Below are 6,487 nucleotides of genomic sequence, written 5' to 3'. Positions count from 1 at the left end.
ACTAAGTTTTAATTATCTTATTTTATTTTGGCTCAGTAGTAATTATCCCTGAAAGAGTTACGAAATAATAATCGGGGTTACTCATTGACCCCACATATGCAATTTCTGTAAAAGCAAATCTCATACAAACAAACATTCACTTTAACAAGCCAGAAAATAAAAATTTCAACAATCACGCGAGCTCTCCAAAATTTTGCAAGTATTGCAAAAAATCAGGACATCTTATAGCCGATTGCTATAAAAGGAAGAACCGAAATTGTAACAATAATAATAACAAACCTAGTGATCAAACTTTGCACGCTTTTCCAGTAGATTCACGAGCATTTCCAGTAGAGTCAGAATCTTTAAACCCACAAAGTTCCCAGAACGACGTCGTTTCTTGGGAATGGCAATAAACAAAATCGGCGAAAAGAAAATCTGTAGTATTTTAAAACCTATACCAAAGATTAAATCACGTCTTATTAATAATTATAAAATATTCTTAACTAATGATGATAAAAATCCATACCTTGTTACGTGCAAATATTTTGCCGTAAACCTGTTAATTTGTTTTCGACCTCGGTATGCGTGTGCAAGTTATTTGCCAAGCATATCTGTTTTGGTTTTTTTCATCATAGAGTTAAATTTTGGCTGTAAAATCCGAATCTAGCAAATTTGGCGATTCTTATCGCAGTTTCGATTCTTATCGAAGGTGAAAGAAATGTTTGGTAGATTGCGGGATCACGTGTCCGTTAGGGCCAATGAATTTGGTGATTTTCGATTCCTGCGCCAACGGAAGGTTGGGGGGAGGAAAAACTTCTACTGGTGTAACGGTAGATTTTTGGTGGTGGAAGATTTTTTTTTAGGCCGTGACGATCAGATCGGGAGAGGTCGATTTTTGAGTTTGTTCCGCACGGTCGGGCTTTGAGATTTTCATTGTGTTCAGCGCTACCGCATGGTCGGTTTTTAACAAATTTTAGAATCAAGAAATGTATTGATGGTGGCATTGATGGATTGATGGTTTGCAAGAGGCCTTTCTTTCCACTGGGAAAAGTAAACATCTAATCGGCGAGTTGAAATTTTTGAGACCCAAGAACCAGATAGACGAATCCATGATGTCCGTTATGACCACGTGGAATTGATCCGAGATCCGTGGAGCAATTCAAAACCAGCTCGTTTGGGGAACCTCAGCGGGACCGTTGGATTTTTGACGTGGAGGCTGGTTCTGGTGTTTTCTATTTTGGGTAGAAGTTGTATGCTACTTGGAAGCATGCTGACGACCAACTTTTGGTGAAGACTTTTGTTTTTTTTTATCAGTTTTTTTATAACAGTATTTTTTTTTATGATTGGAATGAATAACGTTTTATAGTTAACTGCTTGTGCTGAAACATTCAAGTTCGACTGCATTCAGTTCATTTTGTTTCTTTTTACTTTAATTGCGATTCACAGTCGGACCTGAGTGATTTCCTTATTTATTTTGGTACCCCTTTACTGTGAATTTTTTTTTTATTTATGATCACGACCGATCCCCATTGGAAGACCTGCGAGGGCACTGACTGAAGTGAACACTCCAGCGGGTCCCCCTCAGGATCCTTCCCCTTCACCATCCAGGCTTGATTCAAGTTAAGGTATCCATAGATTAAGGGTGCTACCAAAAATATCCGAGTGATACACTCTAAGTAAATTTATATATTTTTTTTACCTTTATTACTCTCAGTAAAATTGTTAAATTGCTCAAATACATTAGTTGTGCTGTTGAATTTGAGTGTGCATAATTTTGTATTGTCCATTGAGCGTTCCAAAAATTGTTCACTAGCCGCAAAATACTAGCTTTTGCTCTCACTCACGCCCGAGATAAAATAAATATAGTTGGAAGTAAAATTCATAACAACCTGCATTCTTATATCAATGGTCAATCATTTCGATTTCTAATATATACGGGTGCATCAGTATCCCTTTTAAAAGAAAATATAAACATTCTAAAATTTAATAGTCGATCAAGAGGATAAAATCCTACTTAATGGGTTAAGCCCAAACTCTCCAGTAGAAACTATAGGTAGTTGCTCAGTTAACCGCGATGTTATGAACAATGAATTACCTATAAAATTCTACATAGTCTACCAAAACAGTAATATACCCTATGATGGTATCATCGGGAATGACTTTCTATCAGCCCAAGGCGCTATTATCGACCTAACTAATTGTGAGCTCAAACTCAAATCTCTATTGAATCCAATAAAAATTGCTCACCTAAATAAGAAAGAAGATTTCATTGAAGAATCATTCATTATTCAGCCTAGAAGCGAAACAATAATTGAAATCGAAATAATTAATAAAGAAATGACCACAGGTATTTGCCCTGAAATAAAAATTACGAATGGAATTTATTTAGCAAGATCATTAGTATCAGTAAAGAATGGCAAAGCCGTCACCACGATCTTAAATACTACAGAAAAACCTATAAAAATTAAAAAAATCAAATTAAATCTATCAAATCAAATTCAAGAATTCTAGTCACTAAAAAGAAAGACGAAATAAATATCTCCAAAAGACTCAAAACTCTTAAAGAAAACTTACGTTTAAATCATTTAAATTTAGAAGAAAAACATTCAATTCAAAGTCTTTGTTCCGAATTTAATGACATATTTTATTTACCTGATGACATTTTAAGCACCACAGATTTGCTTAAGCACGAAATTACTGTGTCAGATAAAACTCCTATAACTTCCAAAATTTACAGATTTCCTGAAATCCATAAAAAAGAATTAAATAAACAAATCGCTAAAATGCTTCAACAAGGAATAATAAGGGAATCAATTTCACCATACAATAGTCCTTTATGGATAGTTCCTAAAAAATTAGACGCATCTGACGAACGAAAATGCGAATTGTAGTAGATTATAGAAAATTTAATGATGTAACCATCTTCAACGCTACTCTTTTGCCTAATATCGAGGACATTCTTACATTCTTGATCAACTTGGTCATTCTAAATATTTCACAACTCTTGACTTAGCATCCGGATTTCACCAAATTAAAATGGCAGAAGCCGACATTCCTAAAACGGCATTTTCTACCCCTAATGGTCATTATGAATATCTTCGCATGCCCTTTGGCTTAAAAAATGCTCCTAGTACCTTTAAACGTCTTATGAATATTGCTTTAACTGGCTTCCAAGGATTACAATGCTTCGTATATTTGGATAGCAAAATTCCGAAACGTATTCGAACGCTTACGTTCAAACAATCTCCCCTTCCAACCAGATAAATGCGAATTTAGTAGTCTATCTAGGTCATGTCATAAATGAACATGGAATCCTTCCGAATCCAGACAAAACTAAAGCTTGAAAGACTATCCCGTACCCAAAAATCCGAAACAAATCAAACAATTCCTAGGATTAATCGGTTATTATCGAAGATTTATCAAAGATTTTTCCAAGATTGCTAAGCCCCTAACTAATCTTCTTAAGAAAGATACTCCTTATAACTGGTCTGAGGAACATTCTAATTAGTTCAATCATTTCAAAAACATTCTAATGTTAAACCCCATACTTCAATACCCAGATTTTTCACAATATTTTATACTAACTACCGACGCATCTAATTATGCGATTGGCGCTGTTCTTTCCCAAGGCGAAGTAGGAAAAGATCTTCCAATTTCCTATGCTTCTCGTACCCTAAATAAAGCTGAAACAAATTATTCAGTAGTCGAGAAAGAACTCCTTGCTATTGTTTGGGCAACTAAATATTTTCGTCCTTATTTATATGGTAGAAAATTCACTATTTTAACAGACCACCGTCCTTTAACCTGGTTATTTAAAACTTGACGACACCTATGAAATAAAATACAAACCCGGAAGAATAAATTCTAATGTTGACGCACTTTCACGAAATCCAACAAACTCTATTAATCTAATCAAATCATGCTTTCCAATCAACGCAGAATCGTATGAAGAATTTATAAAATTCCATTATCAAACTACAAAAATCCCTAATATTGAAATCATGAAAGAAACCCTATTTTCGAAATTTCCTAATGCCATTATTTACTCTAAAGATCTAGATGAAAATAATCCCTGTTCTGAAAATCTCGCATGTCATTTCGACCTGAACAAACTAAACCCTGACAAAATAAACCTATATGACGCAATACTATTAGAAAATAATAACAAACATGCATTTCTTTTAATAACAAAACTAAATCATTTCGATAAACTTACCTATAATGATTTATTCTATTCTTTACAAAATTTAAGAATCTTACTCATTAAAAAGAAAATTAAACTTCTTCACGTGAATAATCCCATTGAGAATAATCCAAACATAAAGCAAGAAATGTTTAATGAAATGCTAAACTTTTTATTTTCGAAATATAAAATACAAATTATTCTAGTCAATAAACCAAGATATAAACCTGAAAATCGAGACAAAATTCAGAATATATTTCAAGAAAACCACACCTCTGCAATTTCGGGACATTCTGGTTTCCTTCGCACTTATAAAAGGATCAAAGAAAATTATAAGAGGCCTAATATGAAAAATGATATTAAAAAATGTATAAAAAATTGTAAATCTTGTCAACTAAATAAATTAAACAACAAAACTAGCAAAGCTCCAATGGAAATCACCACAACTAGCGAAAGACCTTTCCAACGATTAGCTCTCGACATAGTAGGCCCCTTGCCTATCACTGAGTCCGGAAATCGTTTTATCCTTACAATGCAAGACGATTTAACAAAATATTCTTACGCTATTCCAACTGTTAACCATGAAGCAAAAACAATTGCCGATAATTTACTCCAATTCATTTGTCTATTTGGCATTCCAGAAACGATACTATCCGATCGAGGAACCGCCTTCACCTCGAATCTTATAAAAGAACTGAACAAGTTATTTAAAATCAAACATATCCTTTCAAGCCCTTACCACCCACAAACCAATGGTGCGCCAGAAAGATTCAACCTTACACTAAAGGACTACTTAAAACATTATACCAATTCTCAACAAAACGATTGGGATGAATATGTCTTTTTAGCAATGTTTACTTATAATACACATTTCCATAAATCTACCAAATATAGCCCTTTTGAATTACTTTTTGGACATAAAGCCGCAATTCCAAATTATCTTACTTCAAAACCAGAATTTAAGTATACATATGATGATTATTATTCACAATTAAAACTTAAAATGAATAAAAGTTTTGAGATTGCTAGAGAAAACATTATTAAATCTAAAGAAATTTCAAAAAATTATTACGATAGGAAAATCCATCAAAATCCATTCAAAGAAGGAGAATTAGTCTATATTCAAAATAAAGCAAATAAAATAGGACTGACAAAAAAACTCTCTCCTCTTTATAAAGGTCCTTTCAAAATAGTTCAAATCAATCCAAATCAAACAGTCAAATTACTTTGAAATAATAATGAAACCGCTGTTTATCATCATCACTTACTGAAGCCTTTTTTTTTTTAGATGAGACTATTAACTACATTAATCTTCATTCTGATTTCCAGATCAATTTTAACTGAGTCACCATACTCAATAGACTATGTCAGCGACCGGTCAGGAATCTTTTTCCACGACATCGAAAAAACTCGAATAACTCACGATCAATTTACTCTGCTATCCTTCACGAACATTAGCATTTATGAAGAGAAATTAAAGCTAACTTCCAAAATCTACCAATCTTCATTACCGTTATGCAACAACCTTAAAAAAAAAATAAAACTAATAAACATTTAGAGTTTACCCGTCAGGAAACATTACAACTAATTTCGAAAAAAATCAAGATTATAAATGAAAAATTCGACTCTATTTGTCATCTAACAGGTCATACAACCGATATTCTCTCAAGATCCAAACGAGGTCTCTTTAACGGCGTTTCATATGCAATCAAGTGGGTTTTCGGCACTCCAGACGCGGATGATGCACAATATTATACAGAAGCAATTCAAAATATCGTTAAGCAAACTGAAGATACGCATTCATTACTCAAACAACAAGTTTATATTATTTCAGATGCAATAAATGATTATAATAAAACGGCAATATCAGTGATTAATTACCAAAATACACTAAATAAAAATGTAAAAAAAATCAATAAATTTGCAAACTCAACAATTAAACGTATAAATACTCTAACCTTTGCTCAGAGAGTAACTGATCATCTTAATCTATTAACACAATTAATAAATGAATTAAAAGAAGAATTCGATACTACCACATCTGCAATTCCGATTGCTAAACAAAATGTTATTCACCCTACAGTCATCTCTCCTCGACACTTGCGAGAAGAATTGTCAAAAGTAAAAATAAATTCAAATCTAGAATTCCCTTTTGAACCAGAAAACTTAGATAACGCATATAAATATCATGACATATGTGCACTATCAGTAATCTATGCAAATAAAATTCTCATTTTTGCAATTCACGTTCCACTAGTAACCAAAGAAGTATACCAAATGTACAACCTCATTCCCTTACCTGTCCAATTTTTTTTTTTTTTT

At 32.9% G+C, this 6,487-nt stretch overlaps 1 long non-coding RNA gene across 1 annotated transcript; it reads right to left on the bottom strand.

Moving 5' to 3' along the window:
• Positions 1-6: 6 nt before the first annotated feature.
• Positions 7-5,195, bottom strand: LOC125502430. The gene is made up of 2 exons (XR_007280195.1): positions 1,872-5,195; positions 7-508 (listed from the first exon to the last, which is right to left on the bottom strand). It is a non-coding gene; the product is annotated as an uncharacterized LOC125502430 (long non-coding RNA).
• Between the last annotated feature and the right edge of the window lie 1,292 nt (positions 5,196-6,487).

Source organism: Dendroctonus ponderosae, unplaced genomic scaffold, assembly GCF_020466585.1.
Source record: "Dendroctonus ponderosae isolate FM_Combo_2020 unplaced genomic scaffold, Dpon_F_20191213v2 Dpon_F_20191213_1, whole genome shotgun sequence".
In the NCBI taxonomy this organism is placed as follows: domain Eukaryota; kingdom Metazoa; phylum Arthropoda; class Insecta; order Coleoptera; family Curculionidae; genus Dendroctonus; species Dendroctonus ponderosae.
This window is presented reverse-complemented; position numbering and strand designations above follow the sequence as displayed.